The sequence below is a fragment of the Lactuca virosa genome, chromosome 4 (genome assembly GCF_052849685.1).
Source record: "Lactuca virosa cultivar CGN04683 chromosome 4, Lactuca_virosa_CGN04683_v6, whole genome shotgun sequence".
In the NCBI taxonomy this organism is placed as follows: domain Eukaryota; kingdom Viridiplantae; phylum Streptophyta; class Magnoliopsida; order Asterales; family Asteraceae; genus Lactuca; species Lactuca virosa.
Window position 1 is genome coordinate 512,425,205 of NC_136429.1, and position 26,983 is coordinate 512,452,187.

A 26,983-nucleotide genomic window follows, 5' to 3' on the forward strand; every position below is an offset into this window, starting at 1 on the left:
CTCCCACTAACATGATGATTATATCCATTCCATCATAACATTTATACTCCCACTAACTTTGACACGTATTCAGAAAATAGTTGGACTTCTAAAAGACAATACTTATTGACTTCCAAAGTTCATATTTCCAATACGATGTGCTTCGATAAGCCTTTATCTAAGCTTCTCAAACTCACACACCTTTCCTTAGACAGCTCACATGTGTGTCTAAACTAATTCAGAACTTATATTACTAAGTCCCAAATGTTCAGACTAATCACCAAATCTCACAATTCGAACTATGAAGAGGGATGTCGTAATCATAATCGAATTTGAGAATGCAATTTACGTAATCGCTATCTTCTTAAAATCTCTCTTAGTTAAAGCGTTTCCTCACAATCATTTTCATGAAGGAGAGAAACCTTATGACACTTAGATTTTATAGTGTATGTGTTCCTGTCCATGTGAATTTGTCATAACCATCATCGTAAGATAATGTTCGTGACAAATCCAAACTCATATGGACAGAACTTGTTCATACTTGATTTCTTGCCATCAAGGGTCACACCATTGCTTCCAAGTTATTCAACAGCTCACCTATACTAGCCAATGTACTTTCATTGAACAAGGTGCTTGCCCTTATGCAGTCTATTGAGAACTCGTAGAACTCATATGTATAGTTTACTCAACCGGAATGGCACAGAAACAAGAATACGTCAACACGATGGGTTACAAACCTCAAGTCGTGTGCTAGTGTTTAATAGGTTTACTTCTTGATTTGTTCTTAAAACTTTTCAAGATCTTTAGACTCCCACTGACCTCTTGACATATAAGATTCTTTTGTCAAGAAAACATTTCTTGACAAACAAATATTCAAGATTTAGTGCGAATTCTTATCAAGACAAACACTACACACAATTGGTCTTAGTTGGTCCTTCTCTTGTCCAAGACATCACAATTTACCAATTTCAAACGTGCAAGAGTAAGAAAAAACAATTTTCTACTTCACATTTTAAGAGTGTGTTGGAACTTCTTAAGATATGTCACTCAATTCACAATCTTGGCGTACAATTCTAAGACTTGATTTTGGAATGAAGTATGACTCATTGTTTTGATTTAACCATTTCAACAATTTCCGATTCCTCTTCTTAGCCATACTAGTGCACTAAGATGTCCTTAGAGGATTAATTGTGATATGGTTTTATAATCAACAAGATGATCATAAAATACGATACAAAAGTACTCTCCCTTCTTCTTAGATTGGAGAAACTTTTATCTTTCTGCCTAATTGATTCTTCTTATTCGTTCTGCCATACATTGAAACTTTTCATTGATTCAGAATTACACTTAATCTTGTAAGCATAACCACATTTACTAGACTTTTAGTAAATCATGACGAATAATCTTATTGTTCTTTGTGGTGGACTTGACTAGTGCACAACATTGTGTACCAGTTCTCCTAGTCCTTCACTTGACTCTTTGTCAAGGAATTAGTCTTAATTTTCCAAATATGAAGGTTCTCATTCATCATACAATACAATTTGTATGATTCCAAGTTTCTGTCCAATTGAAACTTGGTCGACAAGAATCTTTCCTTATTTGGTAAATTCTTGACATTACCACAAATAACATTACTAAGAATCACATCCATTTCATCATTGCTAAAACTAGAAATACACAAACGTCAATTTTTCATACATGCCATTGCAAGGAAATATATAAATAAGACAAAAAATAAAGATTTATTTTATTTATAAAAGGTGCGGAAAACTTGTCCTTACAATGCAATTCAAATGAAAAACTACGCTATTTCATATTCCTAAGCAATCTATCATAACTCTAAAAGTAGCAGCTCCAAAAATCCGATCATCGAATCATGCGATCGAAATCCATTTCTTCACGATCAGACTCGAGTTACTTCTTCCTTTAAGCTTCCTCTCTTTTCTTCGATTCTACAAAACATGTAATCTTATCACATAATGTATTAAGAATAAAAAAAATAGGAACTTATAGACTTAGTTAATGGATTTTACCTGAAGTAGAGCCATACGTCTTGACTCTCCCATCTCTTAGATCTCTCAGGTAGACAGGACAGCTTCGTCTCCAATGCCCCTTCTCTTGGCAATAAAAGCAAATTGACTCCTTTGGAACAGCACATGGAACTACCTCATACTTTGCCTTTCTCTTATGGTCAAGCTTTTCGACCATGGCATGCCTTTCGTTGCCATTTTCCATGGAGGTTTGGAAGGCCGATCTACCAATCAACTTTGCTTCTCCAGTGTGCCAAATCATTGTTGATTCAACAGCAACTAGCAAATAGTTGAGATCGATAAGGGTTTCGTCGTGGTCTATCATATAGTACTCTCTTACGAACAAACTATATGAGTCGGGAAGCGATTGAAGAACCCAGTCAACAGCCAGCTTCTCACAAACAACGACTCCCAACATTCTTAACCTGTCAATGTGCAGCTTCATCTCTAAGACGTGTGCACACACTGACTTTCCTTCTTCGTGTTTACTTGCCTAAAGAGCTTGAGTGAGCTTGAACTTTTCAAGCCTTTGAACTTGTGGTTCAGGGAGAATAATAGGAGGAGGTGGAGGAAGTGAAGCATGATCTCTTGTTCCTCGATCGAATCGTGGAATATCATCTTCATGTGGAAAGCTTGTTCCAAGGGATTGGGGAAGACCATAGTTGTCATACTTTGACATCTACAAAACGCGAGGAAATTCAAGTTAGTTGATTGATTGAGTCTTTAATAAAACACCCAAATGAGATATTAAGGCTAAGACCCAACACAATATTCTACAACTTGGAAGAGGGATGTCGTAATCCAAATTGCAGAACATTTGAAGGTAAGTGAATGACGATTATGTAACACCCCGAAATTCAGGTATATCTCTTTAATCCTTCTTCTTTTCCAAGTTGTCGAAATTAGCCCAAAATAGAAAACGGTGATAGGTGGGTATGTCGGGCGTACTGAAGAGTACGCTGCGCATACCCATGGACGTGCATTTGACGCGGATCCTACCCGGTACGCCGGACGTACCATAGTTACGCTGGGCGTAATGGGCCCAGACTCAAAACCCAAAATAAGACATGAGCACTATAAAAGGAATGCTATGGCCTCCATCCCAGCCACCATTTCCAGAGAGTGAAACCCTAAAAGAGCTAAACCTTCGTTCTAAACTTGTATGTGTGTATTTTAGCTTGAAAGTGTCATTGTGTGCTTGTGAAGAAGAAGAGAAGACCTTGAAGAGGAAAGATTGGAGTCCAAGCTTCTAGATCTGAGCTAAACTGAGTGGAGAGCTTCTCACAAAGATAAAAAGCTTCAAACGTTACCACTCTTTTGTTATGAACATCATATAGGAGCATTTTTAGGGTTTAAGTCCCAAAGGTGGAGACTTTTTGAGCAAAGGAACTCCATGGACCTAGATCTACCCCATTTCAGTGTATCTTGTGTTATAAATCCATCAAAATCCAATCTTGGACGTTAAGATTAAGTCATGCATGAGATTAGGGCTTAATGGGGAAAGAGGATATGTGTTTGAAGTGATTGGGGACCTTTACAGCCATGCAAAGGCTTAAAGGTTTCGACTTTATGGCTTAAGAGACAGTAGAGTGCCTGGATCTGAGATATGAGCTTATGTCTTAATCTATTCAGACCAAAGATCATGAAAGTATGAAACTGGGACTTACGCTGGGCGTAATCCCAGTACGTGCCGCGTAGGGGGTCGAGTTCCCCGATTCTGGATGACCACGGAGTACACCCCTCGTACAGAGCTGATACGCGCAGCGTACCTCCCTACAGTTGACTTTCGTTGACTTTTAAGGTTTGGTCAACATGTGGACTTTTGGACCATTAGAGAGGTAAAATGGTCTTTTAGCCTTCTGAGAGAACATAGGAAGGGATTAGTCTAGCCTTGAGAGCCGTTATTGATTTGAGATAATTAATTGATGTGATTAGGCGGGGGCTAGGTCATTGTTTCGAGTTCGGGGATATCGAGCACGTGAGTTACTGAAATCATACGAGGCGAGTCTTCTCACTATACCATACCTAGAGTGGTAATTATGTGTGACCAAAAGGTCTTATGTGCTATGACGAGTATATGATATATGTTTCTATGTGATATGTATATGTTATGTATGTTATGAGTAGCATGGTATGGATCGGAAGGTCAGTATGGTATGGACCGGAAGGTCGACAAGGTATGGACCAGAAGGTCAACAGTGTATGGACCGGAAGGTCAGCAGTGTATGGACCGGAAGGTCAATATGGTATGGGCCGGAAGGTCGACAGAGTAGGACCGTAAGGTCTACTCAGCTTATGGGACCGGAAGGCCCCTGAGACACATTGACCGGAAGGTCTCGTAGAGCTATAGCCTCGAGTGGCTAGTTGTATGTACGTGGTATTTTGGGGAACTCACTAAGCATGCGTGCTTACCGTTTATGTGATATGTGTTTCAGGTACTTCAGAGGACCGCGGGAAGGCACCGGCATGATTGTACATACACACATTATGTTTTGGGAAGAGCTACTGTGGATCCTGGATTTTATGTGATGATTTTGAAAACTTTGTTAAATGAATAACTGGTGTTGAACAATATGATATATGTTTGTATGAATTAAAAATGAAAAATTGGTTTGAATTTCCACGACGTTGCAAGTTGGTATTAGAGCCTTGGTTTGAGGGATTCGGATACACCTTCGGGCATATCTAAACTCAAACTGAGGATTTGAGAAAAGTTTTCAAAAGAAACAATTTTCTAAGATAAGTAAAAGATTTTCAAGAAAGCGGTAAAGAGCAGTGTGTACAATCAGCCAGCGCCCGAACGGTGATTTCCCAAAATACCCTTAAGTTATATGTTATGAGATATTATGTGATATGTTATGCATGCTAGAGAGTGGGCTAGGTATTCATATCTAGGACTAGAGTGGCCTGATTTGTGATTCCATAGCCTAGGAGTTACTGCTACTATGAGTTACTACGAGAGTGAGTAGGTAGCAGAGAGGAGCTTATGAGAGGTCTACTGGAAAGTGGCATGTGTGTGTGATGAGATGTAGAGTACTTGTGAACTGGAATCCTAGGAGGAGGATTTGGGGTGAATACTGATGTGGTGTGGAAGGTAGTATAAGGCCCGTACTACTGGAAACACCAGATCAGTGAGCAGTCCAAGTAAGAGTCCTTAGGATACGTAGAACAAGTAGGATTGGGTGATCGAGTGCGATTATGCTCGAACGAGTCTCTGATTTCTTTTATGTTGTGTTTCAGAGACATCATGGTTGGTACACGTCACACACCAGAGAGCAGCGGAGTCAACGATGACGAGATTCGCAGGATGATTCATGATGGGGTGGCCGCAACTATACGAGAGGCCAAACCGGAGATGTTTGGGTATATTAAGACCATGTTGATTAAAACGTTCGATGAGTGATACGCTGTTGTTACGGAGGCTGTTGCTGCTGCAGCCACCGCAGCTGTCGCAGCTGCTAGGCCACAGGGGGGTGACTCGTTGTTGTACCGACAGTTCAGCAACACGAAACCACCAGATTTTGACGGGACACAAGATCTGATAGCCGCGATGAGGTGGATCTCTGACGTTGAGGGATGTTTCTACACTTGTTCCTGTCCGGAACATTTGAGAGTACGGTTCGCGCTGAACCAGCTTCGCTTGGGAGCGAATGACTGGTGGAAGTTTGTGACGGCAGATTTTACTCCTGTAGAGCTTACCACGGTGACCTGGGAGAGGTTCACCACTATTTTCAGAGACGAGTATGTTCCCCCGGTGGAGAAGGAACGTTTGGCCCAGGAGTTCTTGTCCCTCAAGTAGGGGACGGAGTCTGTGACGGTGATCACGCGGATGTTTCATGAGAGGGTGTTGTTTTGCCCTGAGCACGTGTCTACCGAGCAGGCACGCATGAGTCGATATTTGAGCATACTGAGGAGAGACATTCGGGAGTTCGTGGCGAACTCGACGTACCGAACATTTGCCGAGCTCCAGGCAAATGCTCGGAAGAGGGAGATTGAGCTAGAGACTCAGGCCAGGGAGGAGGCCGAGTCTCAGAGGAGGGACAGGCGGCCGGTGCAGTCTCAGCCGGCAGCCAAGCGGGCAAAGCCCGCCGATACGAGATTTGGAGGCCAGAATGGCCACACTTGTGTGTAACATCCCAATTTTCGAGGCCAAAAATTTCATTTTTAAATAAGTAATTCATAACATAGTTTACCAAACATTGCCAATATCATATCACTTTATAAAAACCATAATAGCGTGTCTGAAAACCATAACATCGTAAGTACTAAAAATCAGAGTACGATCCCAGAAAACTCCGTGCGGAAATCATGTGTGTGATGCGCTGCTACACCGCTGGCTCCTTCCCCTTCGACGAAGAGGTACCTGAAACCACAACCCAAAACTGTAAGCACAAAGCTTAGTGAGTTCCCCCATCATACTGCATACCATATAATATCGTCGGTATCTTTCAACCGGTAACAACCATCGGTATCTTTCAACCGGTAACTATCATCGGTATCTTTCAACTGGTATCCGCCATCGGTATCTTTCAACCGGTAACTGTCATCGGTATCTTTCAACCGGTAACTACCATCGGTATCTTTCAACCGGTAACTGGGGACTATTTCACCCCCTACCGCTAGCATACAATAGCAAGATATAAACATACAATCAGGCATATCGGGGTACTAACCTACCCATAGGTACTAACGACTTATGCCAGGGAAAGACTATTCCCTGTCACTACCACTAACACTGCATTCATTTTACGCAAGCATATCTCATGACCAAGTCACATAACCAAACCAAGATAATTATCACCAAGACAATTATCTACTAAATATCCCTAGTGGTGGGTCGGTATTGTGGCCTTAGACCCACCCCTACTGGAAGGTAACTCACCTCGTAAGGCTGACTGCTGAAAAGCTGATCGACAGATGTCTGACTGCTGCTCCGGTGATCCTCCGGCTATAAGTCCATAATACACTTAATCAGACACTGATAACTACTCTTTGGGAAAAATGACTATTTTATCCCTGACCAAGTCAAAGTCAAATTCAACTTCCAGTTGACCCGACTCGCCGAGTTGGGCCGCCAACTCGTCGAGTCCCTATCCTTTCATATGTCCTTCTTCACGCCTCTACTCGTCGAGTTTGGCAACGAATTGACGAGTTCTACTTCTAAAACAACCCCGAATGAACCTTCATCCGACTCGCCGAGTTGTATGAACAACTCGTCGAGTTCATCTCCATCCTATGAACAAGTCCTGACCTTGACTCGCCGAGTTGTATGAACAACTCGTCGAGTTCATCTTCGAAAGTTGGGAGATTGCCTTGGACTCGCCAAGTCTGTTCATACACTCGTCGAGTCCTATGATTTCCAGGTCTATGGCTAAGTCCAATACGTTGGTTCACTCCCCCGAACCCCCTCTAAGACCACTCTAACACTCACTGAGTTCCTTCGAACCATAACAGAAAAGGGAAGTCAACCCATGGACTCGCCGAGTCCCAAGAACGACTCGCCGAGTCGAGAATGACCAAGTCTCATTTCTCGATTTCTGTTGTACAACACTTGACCAAAAGATAGATCTAGGCTTCTAAGATCGATCTAACACGTAAAGTTACAAACTTTACGTGCATGCATGGGACTATGAGCTCAAATGGCCCTAAATGAGACTCTTAAGATGCATGGGACTCTCCAAGGCTCCAAAATCAGTCCCTTTCTGCCTTGTAACCCCTTAAAGACCTTGGATCTGAAGTCTTAGCCCCCAATCATGCTTGCACTCATGATTGGTCACTAAGAATGGCTCCTAAAAGCCCTAAATCACCCCAAAAAGGGATCTAAAACATGAAAGAGCAAGGTATCAACTTTATACCTCTAAAGAACTGCAGAGGGTGCACAAACTTGAACTCCTCTGGCCTCCTCTTGATTCCTCAAGCCTTTCTCTTCCTTCTTATGTTCCAAAATCACCAAAAACCACCACAAAGGCCTTAGATCTTTACACAAACGATTAGGGTTTGATATGGAGAGTTCTGAGAGCAATAGGGACGAAGGGAGGCTGAATGAGATGCTTAAATAGGGTGCAATCCCTTAGATTAGGGTTTTGTCCGAACAGCGCCTACTCGTCGAGTCGGTTTGCCGACTCGTCGAGTAGGTCACTAAACTCCCGTGTCCAAATTCGATTCTACTCGACGAGTTGGACCTTCAACTCGCCGATTCCCAGGCCAAAATGTTATAATTACTTGAATGAAAGTACGTACCAGGAACCGGGTGCTACAAATCTCCCCCACTTATTTTAGACTTCATCCTCGAAGTCTGCTGCTCGATCCTAAAAAAGCTCTGGGTAATGCTCCATCATCTCGTCCTCCGGCTCCCACGTCCATTCTGAGCCCTTTCGGTGCTGCCATTGCACCTTCACCAGCTCGACCCTTTTGTTCCTCAGATCCTTCGACTTCCGGTCGAGGATCGCCACAGGCCGCTCAATGTAGTTCAGGCTGTCATCCACCTGAATATCCTCCAGAGGTACCACTGCCGAGTCGTCCACCAAGCACTTGCGCAACTAGGAGACATGAAAAGTGCTATGGATCTGACTGAGTTCCGCTGGCAGATCCAGCCTATACGCCACCTTGACCACCCGGGCTATAACCCTGAAGGGTCCAATATACCTGGGGCCCAGCTTGCCCCGCTTCCTGAATCGGATGACGCCCTTCCATGGCTACACCTTCAGGAGGACCATATCCCCGACCTGGAACTCCAGGTCTGACCGTCGCTTGTTGGCATAGCTTTTCTGCCGACTCTGAGCAGTCTGAAGCCTGCTCCTAACCTGCTGGATCTTCTCCGTAGTCTTGAGTACCACTTCGATACTCCCCATGACTCTTTGCCCAACCTCTCCCCAACATATCAGGGTCCTGCACTTCCTCCCATACAATATCTCGAAATGAGGACAGTCGATACTCGCATGATAGCTATTGTTATAGGAGAACTCCGCCAACGGGAGGTAAGTATCCCAACTACCTCCGAAGTCTAAAACACACGCCCGCAGCATATCCTCCTGAGTTTGGATGGTCCGCTTGCTCTGACCATCCGTCTGCGGGTGGAAGACGGTGCCAAAATGCAGTCGAGTACCCAACTCGTCATGAAACTTCTTCCAAAACCTGGAAGTGAACCGCACGTCCCTGTCTGAAATCACTGAAACTGGTACCCCGTGCCGCGCCACTACTTCCCGGATGTAGATGTCGGCCAACTTTTCGGCCGAAATACTCTCCTGGATCGGAATAAAATGGGCGCTCTTGGTCAATCGATCAACGATGACCCAGATCGAATCCACCCCTCGCGCGGTCCTGGGCAGCTTCGTAATGAAGTCCATAGTAATATCCTCCCACTTCCACAGCGGGATATCCAACGACTGGACCTTGCCGTGAGGTCTCTGGTGCTCATCCTTGACCTTCCTGCAGGTCAGACACCTTTCCACAAACCATGCTACGTCCCTCTTCATACAGGGCCACCAATAATCGAGACGAAGATCCCTGCACATCTTCGTCGCCCCGGGATGGATGGAAGACCTGGATTTGTGTGCCTCTGCCATCAGTACCTGGCGCACACCCCCATGATACGGGACCCACACCCTACGGTGCAGAGTCAACAATCCTCGACTATCATAGTCGAAGGAGGAAACCTGATCCACAATTCTCTCACTCTTCCGATGTTTCTCCTTGATGGCCTCCTGCTGGGCCTCCCGATTCTGCTCCAATTACAGAGTCACAACTCTCATCCTCAGACAGATGTCCCTGATCGGTGCTGCCTTGCTTCTAAGCGCATCGGCCACGACATTGGCCTTCCTCGGGTGGTAGAGGATTTCGCAATCATAATCCTTTACCACATCAAGCCACTGACGCTGCCTCATATTCAGATTTGGCTGGTCCATGAGATACCTCAGGCTCTTGTTGTCCGTGTAAATGGTAGAACAAACCCCATAGAGGTAATGGTGCCAAATGTTGAGGGCGAAAACAACAGCCCCCAGCTCCAAATCATGCGTCGGGTAATTCGCCTCGTGAGGCTTCAGCTGCCTCGAAACGTAAGCTATAACATGCCCCCTCTGCATCAATACCGCGCCTAAGCCTGAGATGGACGCATCGCAGTATACCACAAAGTCCTCCATGCCCTCTGGCAGGGCTAAGATTGGCGCCTCGCACAATCTCTGTCTCAACGTCTCAAACGCGGCCTGCTGCTGAGGCCCCCAGCGAAAGACCACGACTTTCCTCGTCAACCGGGTCAGGGGCACGGCTATCTTGGAGAAGTCCTGGATGAACCTCCGATAGTAGCCTGCCAGTCCCAGGAAGCTCTGAATCTCAGATGGGGACCTCGGAACCTCCCATCTCATCACGACCTCCACTTTGGCCGGATCAACCGAGATCCCGTCCTGGTTTACAAGGTGCCCAACAAACTGCACCTTGCGCAACCAGAAGTCTCACTTGGAGAACTTGGCATACAAGCTCTCCCTCCTCAACGTATCCAACACCTCTCGCAAGTGCTCCTCATGCTGCTCTCGCATCTTGGAATAAACCAAGATGTCATCGATGAAAACTATCACGGACCGATCCAACATCGGTCTGCACACACAGTTCATGAGATCCATGAACGCGGCAGGAGCATTGGTGAGCCCGAAGGGCATCACCACGAACTCATAGTGACCATAACAAGTCCGAAACGCAGTCTTCTGCACATCCTCCTCTCTGACCCTCATCTGATGATATCCTAAACGCAGATCAATCTTGGAGAACCAAGACGCTCCGTGTAGCTGATCAAAGAGGTCCTCAATCCTCGGGAGTGGGTAACGGTTCTTCACCGTTACCTTATCCAGCTCCCTATAGTCTATACACATCCGATGCGACCCGTCCTTCGTTTTTACGAACAGAATCGGGGCTCACCAGGGTGAACTGCTCGGTCTAATGAATCCCTTGTCTAACAGCTCCTGCAGCTGTGTAGACAACTCCTGCATCTCAGGAGGACCCAACCGATACGGTGCCTTGGCTATCGGAGCCGCACCAGGGACTAGGTCGATCCTGAACTCTACCTGCCTCTCCGGAGGTATCCCAGGCAACTCCTCGGGTAATACGTCCGCAAACTCTCGTACCACTGGCACATCGTCCACCGTCGCCTTACCCGCTTCCCGAGTATCCATAACATAGGCGACAAATCCTGCGCAACCCTGCTGAAGGTAGCGCCTAGCTCTAGCTGCTGAACATAAGGCCGGTCCTCGTTGTGGCCTCTCGCCCTGAATCACCAGCTCTCCCCCACTTGGGGTCCTGATCCTCACCAACTGCTGGGCGCAGTCAATCACTGCCCCATTGGGGCTTAGCCAATCCATACCGATAATAACCTTGTTCCCCCGCAAAGATATAGGAACCAAGTCCACCAGGTAACGCTCCTCGAACAATCTTAAAACACAGTCCCTGAAGACCTCTGATGCTCGCACTGACCGGCCGTCCGCGATATCGACCTCTAGAGGGCAATCCAACATGCCCGAGGACTCAGGAAACTTCTTGCTAAGTGCAAAAGAGACAAACGATCGGGTAGCACCCAAATCAAACAACATTTGAACTAGGATACCGTTCACATGGAACGATCCTAAACAGAGCATACATATATCATATCAAAATCACATCGACATAACATAAAAGAGCTAAGAGAACAAAAATAATACCCGTCACCACATCGGGTGCAGCGCGTGCCTCCTCGGCTGTCAACTGAAATGCTCGGCTCCGCACCACCGGAGCCTCTGCCTTGACCTTTCGGCCATCTGCAACCAGTGTAGTCGCCGGAGTCGGCGCCACTGCCGGCGCCGCTGGTGCTGTCGTCAATCTAGGACAGTTGGCCTTTTTATGGCCCCTCTGATTGCAATGAAAGAAAATCAGGTCTGATGTCTGAACCGCAGGAGCAGGGGCAATACAATCCCTGCCAAAATGCCCAGTCTTGTCGCACTTATAGCAGCCGGAACCCGACCCAGTGCGGCAAACTCCCTCATGTGACCGACCGTACTTTCCACAGCGGTCCCGCCCCTGTTGGCCCTTCGACCTCGCGTCGAATCCCTTGGGTTTCTTCCCCGAAACCCCTGCAACCTGCACAGTCTCTGACTTCCTCTTCCTGAGGTGCTCTAGATCAATCTCCCTCTCTCGTGTCCTGGCAATCATGGACTCCAGGGTCGGGCAGGCTGAATAGCTGACATGCTCCCGGATATCAGCCCTCAACATATCATGATAGCGGGTCTTTCGCATCTCCTCATCCCCCGCATACTGGGGTACAAACAATGCTCTCTCTCGGAACTTGGCGGTGATCTCCGCCACAGTCTCCGTAGTCTGTCTCATATCTAAAAACTCCCTGGCCAGCTGCTGAAGCTCCACAGCTGGTGCAAACTCAGCCCTGAATCTGGTCACGAAATCTGACCAAGTAATAGCCTCGACGGCTGGGGCTCCCAACGAATCATCAACCAACTCCCACCAATCTCTGGCTCGATCCCTCAAACAACCTGCAGCAAAACGGACCTTCGACCCTTCCGGGCAGAAGCTCGTCAACTGTGCAGACTCGATATCTGCGATCCATCTCTTGGCAACAATGGGGTCCTTCACCCCATGAAAGTCTGGCGCGCCACTCCCTCTAAAGTCCTTGAAGGACAGCATGCGCGTACCCGACTGACTGGGCGCCGCATCCCTCCTGAATGCCTGGAGGCGATCCTCCATCAACTCAATAATCCCCTCCTTGATCGACTCGAAGATGATAGGGGTTGACTCAAGGATACCTCTAGTGATCTCAGATGCGATGAACTCGCGTAACCCGTCATCAACCTGCTCGGATCCCGCGCCCGAGCCTGACCCTGATCCTGACCCAGATCCTGCTCCATGTCGTGTAATCGTCATACTGAAAATAAACACATAAACGTCAGGATCATACATACCCCCGAGAGGTCTCACGCACTCTCCAAGTTTCCTGGTTCCATCTCGGCCCTCCTTGACTCGAGTACGGATCCTCTTCTTTCAGTAGTACGGGCCCATACTACCTTCCACATCTATCCGTACTTTCCTCAAGGATTGCTTCAACTTCACCAAGTCCCTTTACCGATACCTTTTCCTACTAATCTCGTCCTAGGCTTTCCTGGGGCACTCCCCGTCCTACTCTCCTCCATCAGCTGCACTAGGAGTCCCTACTTCCCTTCCCTAACTAGCTTGCGAATACTGTTACATATCCGCTCACTAGTTAGTTAAAGTTAGTCAGGACCCCTTAAGCACAAAGCAAGCAGCATTCGTGCATCGAGTAACCACATCAGGCATAACCTAATCAGGCTATCCTATTGCTGACTAAACAGTCCTAACATACAACTCATACAACAGGCATTCAATGCATCCTCTAGATCCTTAGCCCTACTCTAGCGTGCAGTTCTCAGAATCATATATCAGGCAGACAAGGCATCCTTCTAGATCCCTAGCCCTAATCTAGCATGCAGTTCTCAGAATCATATATCAGGCATACAAGGCATCCTTCTAGATCCCTAGCCCTAATCTAGCATGCAGTTCTCAGAATCATATATCAGGCATACAAGGCATCCTTCTAGATCCCTAACCCTAATCTAGCATGCAGTTCTCAGAATCAAGAATCATACACATAACATAACAAGTATGGGTATCTTGGGGAAAACTTACTTGAGCTCGGCCGGTCGCACGCATCACACACCTTGTCTGTTCTCAAAATTCCTTAACTTACAATTTTAGAAACTGTTTTCCTTAAAAAAAAATCTTTTAGTCCCTCGGTTTGAGTCCAGACACCCCCGAGAGTGTGTCCGAATCCCTCAAACCAAGGCTTTGATACCAACTTGTAACATCCCAAATTTTCGAGGCCAAAAATTTCATTTTTAAATAATTAATTCATAACATAGTTTACCAAACATTGTCAATATCATATGTAACACCCCGTTTTAAATAGAATATTTAAATGGCTAGTGGGGTGTTGGTTTTAGGAAGTCAAATGACAAGGATTGAATCTTTGGGGTTAAAAAGGTAATTTCAGGATCTATTTTGAAAAGGAATTAAGAAGTTAGGGTGTGTTTGGTAAGTATTGTACCAGAATTGTAATGAATTATGAAAGATGGGGGTTATTTGGTAAATATCGGATCAAAGTTGAAAGGATTTTATGGAGTCGGGGGCCAAATGGTAATTCTTGGACTTAATATGAAAGGAAAAGAGAAGGAGGGATCAGTTTTGACAAATATGGAACCTAGTTAAATGGAACGGGTATAACTGTTCTATTCATCTAAACCCCAACCCTAATATACAACTCCAGCCGTCACTACCCTCTCCATCCTTGTGCCTCCCTCTTCCAGCCGCCGTACTGCCCCCTTACGCCACCCCTTACCACCATCATCGGAGGGATCAGAAACCACCGACGATCGCACCGTCTGCCGGCTTGGGCCGTTACCTGCCACTGCCAACGTCGTAATCCATCGCTGGAGCTTGTGCTGCCGGCGACGAGGACGACCGGGAAGTGAGTGCATGTGTTACTGTCGTTGCTCGCTCGTTGACTGCTCTCCATTCGCCACCGCCATCTCCTCCACTGTTACATCGCCACCATCTATGTTGGAACCGAAGGGCCATCGATTCGAGTACCTCTTGTCCTCATCGGATGACCACCTGACGGGTGTCGTTGCCGTCGATTACGCTGTTGCTGCCGGTTGTTTTGTTCAACGCCATCCGCCGCCATGGTCGCCGCCGCTGTTAGCTTTCTTGTGTTGCTGCCTTCGCCACCCACCTCAGTGGGTGTTGGATTTATTTTCCGGACATGAGATGTGTGTCTGTGTACTGTGATGGGATGAGGCCACCGGAGATCCGAAGAAACCACCACAGCCACCACTGTAGGGTGGTGGCTGCCACCATCTGCCGCCGCCGGCCACCTTAAGGTGGTTGTGTGTGTTTAATTAGTGTAGTGTGTGTGTTTATTTGTGATTTCATTGTAAATTGTAAAAAAATGGAATAAAGAAATTGAAAACCACCACCTTAGGGTGGTGGCTGCCGCCTCCTGCCGCCACCGGCCGCCGTGTCGGGTGGCGGTGTGCCTTGTTGGATAGTAACTAGTTTGGGGTGTTTGGACAAGGGACTAAAACCCTAGTGGGCCTTGTAGGCCCTAATGGTCCCAATGAAGCTTAATGGACCTAAAAGCCCAAGCATGTGATTAATTGGCTTAGTGAAACCCTAATGGGTCTAATGGACCCTAATTGGCCCAATAAAGCACTAATCGACCTAAAAGCCCAACAAATTGATAAATGGGCTAGTATTTGGGTTGGAAACACTAGTTAGGGTTTGGAAAACCCTAATGCCAATAAAACCCTAATTTTGAGAATTAATCGGGACGCACACGAGAATTATTTAATAACTTGAAGTATTAAATAATAATCATTGGCAAATTAACCTAAGTCAATATTAGACTTAATGGATTAAGTCCTTAATGGGTTAAGGGAGAAACACTTAACCCTAATTGTCATTTTATGTGAAACCCTAATTTCACTTGGACTTTGTGTTGGGCCCTCCTATCGGGCTTTGGAGATTGGACTGTTAATGGGCTTTTTAAGAATAAGCAAATGGACTAAATAATTATATGGGTTTTAGGACAAGGCCCATGTGAGAATCTTGGGCCTAATTTGGAAAATTGGGCCATAGGTGGGCCATTAGTATGCCAAGTGGCTGGACAGGAGAGATGGTTGGGCCTAAGGGGTAAGGTCCATGTCAAGGGTAAGGCCCAATTTGGAAAATTAGGCCATGTGTTGGGCTTTGGCTCGTTACTTGATTATTGGGTTTTGTAGTGTGAGTTGGACCTTGGGTTTGGAAACCAATTATTAATTGGGTATTGTTTGATGTTGACAGTTCGGGAATCTGTCAACCAGCAGCTGGAGCTTTGTCTGCGGGACTTCAGCAGTGCCAGGTGAGTTATCCTCACTATACTCAAGGATCTAAGGCACCAAGGCCGGCCCTTTGAATTGTTATATGGTTATGTTTTGCTAGTATGATCTGTTAGATCGGTATCCTAGAGGGTAGGATAATATTATATGATATGTGGTATGATCTGTTAGATCGGTATCCTGGTAGATGGGATGGTGTTATGTGCTATATGGTATGATCTGTTAGATCAAGTATTGTCTATAGACTGTTATGTGATTATCTGTTATACGTGCACATGTTTATTTGGCGGTTGAGGCTTATCTGCTTTGTGCGAAAGCCAATAGACCTGGGCATTCCAACCTGTTGGTTGTGGGCCTGGGGTATTCCAACCTGATGGTTGATTGGACCCATAGTGTGTGGGCATTCCAACCTGTTGGTTGAGGGCCTGGGGTATTCCAACCCGATGGTTGATTGGACCCATAGTATGCTGTTTATGATTATGTCTGTGTTGTTGTGGGTATGGGTATTTTGGGGGAACTCACTAAGCTTTCGGGATTACAGTTTCAGTTTATTGTTTCAGGTGCATCAGGGGATCGTGGCAAGGCAAAGGCGTGATCGTACAGCTCCTCATAGTTCATGATTTTACGATTTGATTACGGGGATACTCTGATGATTAAACTATTTTGAAAACAAATTGTAATAACTTAATGGTTTTAAATGTTCTAAAAAGTTTTAAATTGGCTTGAATTTTAAGGGTGTTACATCATATCACTTTATAAAAACCATAGCAGCGTGTCTGAAAACCATAACATCGAAAGTACTAAAATTCAGACTACAATCCTAGAAAACTCCGTGTGGAAATCATGTGTGTGATGCGCTGCTACACCGCCGACTCCTTCCCCTTCGACGAATAGGTACCTGAAACCACAACCCAAAACTGTAAGCACAAATCTTAGTGAGTTCCCCCATCATACCGCATACCATATAATATCGTCGGTATCTTTCAACCGGTAACTACCATCGGTATCTTTCAACCGGTAACTATCATCGGTATCTTTCAACCGGTATCCGCCATCGGTATCTTTCAACCGGTAACTGTCATCGGTATCTTTCAACCGGTAACTACCATCGATATCTTTCAACCGGTAACTGGGGACTATTTCACCCCCTACCGCTAGCATACAATAGCAATATATAAACATACAATCAGGCATATCGGGGTACTGACCTACCCATTGGTCCTAACGACCTATGCCAGGGAAAGACTATTCCCTGTCACTACCACTAAAACATCATTCATTTTACGCAAGCATATCTCATGACCAAGTCACATAACCAAAACAAGATAATTATCACCAAGACAATTATCTACTAAATATCCCTGTTGGTGGGTTGGCATTGTGACCTTAGACCCACCCCTACTGGAAGGTAACTCACCTCGTAAGGCTGACTGCTGAAAAGCTGATCGGTAGATGTCTGACTGCTGCTCCGGTGATCCTCCGGCTATAAGTCCATAATACACTTAATCAGACACTGATAATTACTCTTTGGGAAAAATGACTATTTTACCCCTGACCAAGTCAAAGTCAAAGTCAACTTCCAGTTGACCCGACTTGCCGAGTTGGGCCGCCAACTCGTCGAGTCCCTATCCTTTCATCTGTCCTTCTTCACGCCTCTACTCGTCGAGTTTGGCAACGAATCGACGAGTTCTACTTCTAAAACAACCCCGAATGAACCTTCATCCGACTCGCCGAGTTGTATGAACAACTCGTCGAGTTCATCTCCATCCTATGAACAAGTCCTGACCTTGACTCGCCGAGTTGTATGAACAACTCGTCGAGTTCATCTTCGAAAGTTGGGAGATTGCCTTGGACTCGCCGAGTCTGTTCATACACTCGTCGAGTCCTATGATTTCCAGGTCTATGGCTATGTCCAATGCGTTGGTTCACTCCCCCGAACCCCCTCTAAGACCACTCTAACACTCACTGGGTTCCTTCGAACCATAACAGAAAAGGGAAGTCAAGTCATGGACTCGCCGAGTCCCAAGAACGACTCGCCGAGTCGAGAATGACCAAGTCTCATTTCTCGATTTCTGTTGTACAACACTTGACCAGAAGATAGATCTAGGCTTCTGAGATCGATCTAGCACGTAAAGTTACAAACTTTACGTGCATGCATGGGACTATGAACTCAAATGGCCCTAAATGAGACTCTTAAGATGCATGGGACTCTCCAAGGCTCCAAAATCAGTCCCTTTCTGCCTTGTAACCCCTCAAAGACCTTGGATCTGAAGTCTTAGCCCCCAATCATGCTTGCACTCATGATTGGTCACCAAGAATGGCTCCTAAAAGCCCTAAATCACCCCAAAAAGGGATCTAAAACATGAAAGAGCAAGGTATCAGCTTTATACCTCTAAAGAACTGCAGAGGGTGCACAAACTTGAACTCCTCTGGCCTCCTCTTGATTCGTCAAGCCTTTCTCTTCCTTCTTATGTTCCAAAATCACCAAAAACCACCACAAAGGCCTTAGATCTTTACACAAACGATTAGGGTTTGATATGGAGAGTTCTGAGAGCAATAGGGACGAAGGGAGGCTGAATGAGATGCTTAAATAGGGTGCAATCCCTTAGATTAGGGTTTTGTCCGAACAGAGCCTACTCGTCGAGTCGTTTTGCCGACTCGTCGAGTAGGACACTAAACTCCCGTGTCCAAAGTCGATTCTACTCGACAAGTTGGACCTTCAACTCGCCGAGTCCCAGGCCAAAATGTTATAATTACTTGAGTGAAAGTACGTAACAGGAACCGGGTGCTACATTGTGGGAAGTGCGGTAAGGGACATGATGGAGTTTTTCAAGCAGGTGCTTGCTACAAATATGGCAAGGAGGGGTATATAGCCAAGGATTTCCCCAAGGGATTCATGGTTTGCTTTCATTGCAACCAGACTGGCCATCGGAGGGCCGAGTGCCCGTAGCTGTTACAAGGATCTGCCCCTGCTGCTGCACGAGCTACTGAGGGTCGGCCAGCGAAGGCCGAGGCACCGAAGGCATGAGGGAGAGCCTTCCAGATGACAGCGGAGGAGGTCTGCACAACACCTGATGTTGTGGCTAGTATGTATTCTTATGCTTATGCTGTATTTGAGGTATATGTGATTATAGTATGATATGCGTAGGTACTTTTCTATTGAATTGTGTACCTGCTTTGGTGTTATTTGACTCGGGTGCGAGTCGTTCGTTTGTGGCATTAGCATTTAGCCACCATATCAGCATTCGATGGGAGGCGTTGAGTCGTCCCCTGCGAGTTTCCATAGCCGACGAGTGCGCGGTTCTGGCTACTGATGTGATACGAGGATGTGTACTCGAGATCTTCGGTGTTGAGTTCCCGATAGATCTGGTCCCGATTGCGATGGGGGATGTTTGTGTTATTGTGGGCATGGATTGGTTGAGCCGATTTGGAGCTGTTATGGACTGCGAGCGTCAGATGGAGTGTTGACAGTATATGGCGAGGGTACCCGATGTGGGTCAGCATTTTGCTCGGCTGTCAGAGCGAGACAGAGTTTGCAGCAGGGGTGTAAAGGGTTTGTAGCATATGTGATGGATACACGAGTGGTCGCAGGGAGGCCGAGTTCTGTCGATGATGTTCCAATAGTGCGCGAGTTCCCAGATGTTTTCCCCGAGGAGTTGTCGGGTGTGCCTCCCGAGAGGCAGGTGGAGTTCCGCATTGATTTGGTACCGGGGGCAGCGCCTATCGCCAAGGCACCCTATCGCCTTGCGCCACCAGAGATGCAGGAGTTATCCTCGCAGCTTAGGAGCTATTGGGGAAGGGATTTATCCGACCGAGTAACTTGCCATGGGGAGCGCCGATCCTTTTTGTCAAGAAAAAGGATGGTTCACACCGGATGTGAATTGATTACCGGGAGTTGAACAAGTTGACGGTCACGAACCGTTATCCACTACCGAGGATCGATGATCTATTCGATCAGTTGCAGGGAGCGTCTTGGTTCTCCAAGATAGACTTGAGGTCTGGATATCATCAAATGAGGGTGCGTGATGAGGATATCCAGAAGACGGCGTTTAGGACTCGTTATGGGCATTACGAGTTCGTGGTGATGCCTTTTGGGCTCACCAATGCACCAACAGCGTTCATGGATCTCATGAACCGAGTATGCAGGCCGATGTTGGATCGATCGGTGATCGTGTTCATCGACGACATTCTAGTGTATTCGAAGTCCAGAGAGCAGCATGAGGAGCATGTGAGGGAGATCCTTGGAGTTTTGAGATCAGAGAGGCTTTATGCCAAATTCTCCAAGTGTGAATTCTGGTTACGAGAGGTCCGGTTCTTGGGGCACCTCGTTAATCAGAATGGGATACTGGTCGATCCGGCCAAGATTGAGGCTGTTATGAGTTGGGAGGTGCCGAGATCCCCCACCGAGATCAGGAGTTTTCTGGGATTGGCCGGCTACTATCGGAGATTTATTAGAGACTTCTCCAAGATTGTCGTTCCCCTCACCACATTGACCCGGAAGGGCGTTGCTTTTACTTGGGGTCCAGAGCAGCATACCTCGTTTGAGACTCTTCGCCAGAGACTGTGCGAAGCCCCGGTGTTAGCCCTTCCCGAGGGAATGGAGGATTTTATGGTTTACTGCGATGTGTCTATTTCAGGGTTGGGTGCGGTGCTCATGCAGAGAGGGCATGTGATAGCATACGCATCGAAGCAGCTGAAGCCTCACGAGACGAGCTACCCCACCCATGATTTAGAGTTGGGGGCAGTGGTGTTCGCCCTCAAGATATGGCGCCATTATTTGTATGGGGTTCGGTGTACCATATACACGGACCACAAGAGTTTGAAGTATCTGATGGATCAGCCCAACCTGAATATACGCCAGAGGAGATGGTTGGATGTGGTAAAGGATTACGATTGTGAGATCCTGTACCATCCGGGCAAGGCTAATGTTGTAGCCGATGCCCTGAGTCGCAGGGCGGAGAGTGCCCCGATTAGAGATATATGCATGAGGATGACGGTGATGACTCCGATATTAGACGCCATCAGAGAGGCCCAGGCAGAGGCTGTGAGACCGGAGAACCACAAGAGAGAGCGGGTGATTGGACAGGTGTCCGAGTTTGTTACTGATAGCCGAGGGCTTATGACCTTTCACGGTCGGATTTGGGTGCCGTTTACGGGCGGGGCACGTAGCATACTGATTGAGGAGGCGCACAGATCGAGATTCTCTATCCATCCCGGGGCCACTAAGATGTATTTGGATATGAAGAGAGATTACTGGTGGCCCTATATGAAGAGGGATGTTGCATGGGTAGTTGAGAGGTGCTTGACCTGTCGTCGGGTTAAGGTCGAGCACCAGCGTCCGCATGGCAAGTTGCAGCCACTAGAGGTTCCCCAGTGGAAGTGGGAACAGATTTCTATGGATTTTATCACCAAATTACCGAGAACCGCGAGGGGTGTTGACGCAATTTGGGTGATTGTGGATCGGCTGACGAAGAGGGCTCACTTCCTTGCTATTAGTGAGAGCTCTTCTGCAGAGAGACTGACAAATATGTATGTGAGAGAGGTGGTGTCTCGGCATGGAGTACCGATCTCGATTGTGTCAGACCGAGATGTACTTATCACTTCCAGGTTCTGGAAGAAGTTTCATGAGGAGTTGGGTACGAGATTGCACTTCAGTACTGCTTATCACCCACAGACGGACGGACAGAGTGAGCGGACAATACAGACGCTTGAGGACATGCTTCGAGCATGTGTTATGGACTTCGGTGGGAGTTGGGATACATACCTACCCTTGGCTGAGTTTTCCTACAACAACAGCCACCATTCGAGTATCGTTATGCCTCCCTTTGAGCTGTTATATGGGAGGAGGTGTAGGACCCCCATCTGTTGGGGAGAGGTAGGACAGCAAGTGATGAGTAGCACTGAGATAGTGCTTAAGACGACTGAGCAGATTCAGCAGGTCAGACAGAGGTTACTGACAGCCCAGAGTCGCCAGAAGAGTTACGCGGATAGGCGACGATCCGAGCTCGAGTTCCAGGTCGGAGACTTTGTACTCCTGAAGGTATCTCCTTGGAAAGGAGTGATCCGGTTCAGGAAGAGGGGCAAGTTGGGGCCCCGATACATTGGTCCTTTCAGGGTGATCGCTAGAGTGGGCAAGGTAGCATACCGTTTAGAGCTACCCGAGGAGTTGAGTCAGATCCATGATACCTTCCACATATCCCAGTTGAGGAAGTGTATAGCCGATGAGACGGCGGTAGTGCCGCTAGAGGATATTCAGGTGGACGCGAGCCTGAATTACATTGAGAGGCTGATCGCGATCTTGGATCAGAAAATCAAGGTTCTGAGGAACATGGAGTTGCCTCTGGTTCAGGTCCAGTGGCAACATCGGAGAGGGTCCGAGCTGACTTGGGAGCCGGAGACGGAGATGCGGGAGCAGCATCCAGAGTTGTTTGCGGAGTGAGACTTCGAGGGCGAAGTCTAATTCTAGTGGGGGAGAGTTGTAACACCCCGAAATTCAGGTATATCTCTTTAATCCTTCTTCTTTTCCAAGTTGTCAAAATTAGCCCAAAATAGAAAATGGTGACAGGTGGGTACGCTGGGCGTACTGAAGAGTACGTTGCGCGTACCCATGGACGTGCATTTGACGCGGATCCTACCCGGTACGCCGGGCGTACCATAGTTACGCTGGGCGTAATGGGCCTAGACTCAAAACCCAAAATAAGACATGAGCACTATGAAAGGAATGCTATGGCCTCCATCCCAGCCTCCATTTCCAGAGAGTGAAACCCTAAAAGAGCTAAACCTTCGTTCTAAACTTGTGTATGTGTATTTGAGCTTGAAAGTGTCATTGTGTGCTTGTGAAGAAGAAGAGAAGACCTTGAAGGGGAAAGATTGGAGTCCAAGCTTCTAGATCTGAGCTAAACTGAGTGGGGAGCTTCTCACAAAGGTAAAAAGCTTCAAACTTTACCACTCTTTTGTTATGAACATCATATAGGAGCATTTTTAGGGTTTAAGTCCCAAAGGTGGAGACTTTTTGAGCAAAGGAACTCCATGGACCTAGATCTACCCCATTTCAGTGTATCTTGTGTTATAAATCCATAAAAATCCAATCTTGGACGTTAAGATTAAGTCATGCATGAGATTAGGGCTTAATGGGGAAAGAGGATATGTGTTTGAAGTGATTGGGGACCTTTACAGCCATGCAAAGGCTTAAAGGTTTCGACTTTATGGCTTAAGAGACAGTAGAGTGCCTGGATCTGAGATATGAGCTTATGTCTTAATCTATTCAGACCAAAAATCATGAAAGTATGAAACTGGGACTTACGCTGGGCGTAATCCCAGTACGCGCCGCGTAGGGGGTCGAGTTCCCCGATTCTGGACGACCACGGAGTACGCCCCGCATACAGAGCTGATACGCGCAGCGTACCTCCCTACAGTTGACTTTCGTTGACTTTTAAGGTTTGGTCAACATGTGGACTTTTGGACCATTAGAGAGGTAAAATGGTCTTTTAGCCTTCTGAGAGAACATAGGAAGGGATTAGTCTAGCCTTGAGAGCCGTTATTGATTTGAGATAATTACTTTATGTGATTAGGCAGGGGCTAGGTCATTGTTTCGAGTTCGGGGATATCGAGCACGTGAGTTATTAGACATCATACGAGGCGAGTCTTCTCACTATACCTTACCTAGAGTGGTAATTATGTGTGACCGGAAGGTCTTATGTGCTATGACGAGTATGTGATATATGTTTCTATGTGATATGTATATGTTATGTATGTTATGAGTAGCATGGTATGGACCGGAAGGTCAGTATGGTATGGACCGGAAGGTCGACAGGGTATGGACCGGAAGGTCAACAGTGTATGGACCGGAAGGTCAGCAGTGTATGGACCGGAAGGTCAATATGGTATGGGCCGGAAGGTCGACAGAGTAGGACCGGAAGGTCTACTCAGATTGTGAGACCGGAAGGCCCCTGAGACACATTGATCGTAAGGTCTCGTAGAGTTATAGCCTCGAGTGGCTAGTTGTATGTACATCGTATTTTGGGGAACTCACTAAGCATGCGTGCTTACTGTTTATGTGATATGTGTTTCAGGTACTTCACAGGACCGCGGGAAGGCACCGCCATGATTGTACACACACACACTATGTTTTGGGAAGAGCTACTGTGGATCCTGGATTTTATGTGATGATTTTGAAAACTTTGTTAAATGAATAATTGGTGTTGAACAATATGATATATGTTTTTATGAATTAAAAATGAAAAATTGGTTTGAATTTCCACGACGTTACAGATTCACTAACTTTCCACCATGAAAAACGAAAAAGAGATTAAGTTTTAAATGTATTGAAAACTCCTAGATCCTTTGAGATTCATTGAAATTTTCAATGGCATGTTTAAATATCGATATGCCCCTCGATTTGTGACTGGGATGCCGAGGATCACAAAACAGGGTGTGAATAACCATGCAAACTTACATGGTGCCCCTAATGTTACAGTTAACTATTCGATGTGTCGGTTAACCACACACGCTCCACCGAACTATGACAAACATCGAGTCACCCTTCGCTACCTTTGCTTAGAGCCCATTTAGTGTGCCGGTTAACCACACACGCTCCACTAACGTCTTAGCAAGGGTATAAAGTGTAATTTCATGGAATTGCATCAAATTCACTTTTTCCTAAAGTAACTAAGATTGGGAATTTTGTAAACATTTAGTTACTTTATAATTCATTATACTTTTAATGGAAAGGGTTTGCCCTATACTACCCGTTCTGCTAACGACCCTCCACTAATCAAGGAAGCGGTGAGTGAGAGTGAACACCCTTTAAACGGCCATTTTATAGGCCATAACCTTATACCCCCTTATAGATCGGCTTCGTGAATGAGGCCTACTAACGGTAAGACTATCATTTATGTTATACATATATAATATTATACTTTTAATGTTATATATAGTATAAGGGTGCATTTTACACTTTTGAAATACTATGTGGTCTACTTTAATAAATTATACTTTTAATTTAATTAAATATAAACCATGTCACTATGGATTTATTAACTTTCTTTTAATTATACACTTAATTAATTTAATAAAACCATAAGGGTGTAATTTGAACTTTTCAAAACTTAGGGTTTTAGAATTTAAAATTTCAAAATTAAACCTTTAATCAAAAAATTAAATTCCAAAACTTGAGGGCAAGTTTTGAAACCTTTCAAAACTATCTAGATCAAAATACAAATAAGGCAATTAAACAATTAATTGGTGATTATCTAGTTTTTGACCTAATCCAATTTCATGCAAGATAATTGACCAAATAATTCAAATAATTTAACATTTATCAAACAAGGTAACGATTATCTAACTAGATGACCAAAATCTTTTATTTTGACAAAGATAATCATAAGGAATCAATAAAATTCGTATTTTATTAATTTGAAACAATTATGGCAATTATCGTAAGTCAAAATAGGCAAAAAATCTGAAAATCCGTCTGTCTGACAGCCAGACTCACCGAGTCACCATATGGACTCGCCGAGTTCATCCTACTCGACGAGTCCACATTGAGACTCGACGAGTTTGTCAGGCAGATGGCCAAAAACTCGACTTTGCAATCAGGAATGAAACACTAAGCATCAATACAATAGAAACCAGTCAAGGCTCTGATACCACTGATGGGTTTTATACACAATAACATCCTATGTCCTCATACAAACCCTAATGTTTGGATCTAGGTTTCTCTATTGTACATGCAATTCATCCAAGACTCAAGAACCCTAATCTAGCATATAAATTTCGAAATTAACATATAAGAACATATCTAGATGATTACCTCTTGTAGAATGGTTTGAATCTCTTCAATCTTCTTTCTTTGGAGCTTAGAGTCACAAATGTCACTCCTCTAATGGTTTACAAACACCAAGAGCAAGAGAATGACTAATGAGAAGGAGGAGGAGCACCAAAAATGTCCTAGGGTTCTTCCAAGAGAGTTCACCACGTTTTCGGGGCCATAGGGGTCTTTATATAGTGAGGCTATTAGGGTTATCAAACAAGGAAACCCTAATTTGACTGCTTAGGCTCCAAGCAGCCCATGGACTCCCTTTAGAACACCCCTTGGACGAATTCATTATGGGATTCCCATAGAATTCGTCCAACCTATGTTCCAAGGTGATCCATAGCCCAATTGCAATTATCTTATAATTACAATTCTAGTCCCCTAAGTTTAATTAATCTCTTTTAGCCACAAAACTAATTCTTAATTAATTCTTGACTAATATTAATTAAACAATATGATTTATCCTTTAATATATTATTCATATAATATATTAATAAATCATAATTAATCCTCTCTCCTCATAAATCATCCTATCGATTTGCTTTGGTGAAGGCAACCTAAAAGGACCATGCACAACCGGGTCAAGTACATACCAAATATAGTTACGGGCTTAGACACTAATCCAACATACGTTGGGCGTACTAGGGAATCCCTAGTACGTCGGGCATGCCATGAGTAAGATGGGCATACACGATCAGTGCCTAAACCCTATTTTCATGGTTTGAGCCCTATTTAAGCTCCTTAACTTCCCTAAACCCACTCCATTTTCGGACTTTACCTCTCCAACACCCTCTCTTGAAACCCTAACCCTAGTTTGAGCGTTGTGAGTAAAAAGAAGGCGTTTAAAGTGCTTTGGAGTGTTCTTGGTGCAACTTGGAGAAGAAAAAACTCATTGAAGAAGCGTTGGTTGCATTGGAGCTTGTAGATCCAGACCTTGTTCACCTTGATCTTTCTTCTGGAGGTATAAAGTTTGAATCTTGATGATGAAATTGTTAGATATAGCTAGTTTTGGGTGTTATGAGCTTTTGGTCACTTTAAGTGCATAAAGTTTAGATATTGAAAGTTTGTGACCTTGTTATGGATACAGTTGGAAACTTTATCCATATAAACATCATATTGATTCAGATATGAAGGTTGGAGACTTAGATCTAATGGATTAAGTTGACAAAGATGCACTTTTGGTCCCTTTATGACTTAAATACTAGATCTGGTTTGTTGGGAGCATTCTAATGGATAAAGTT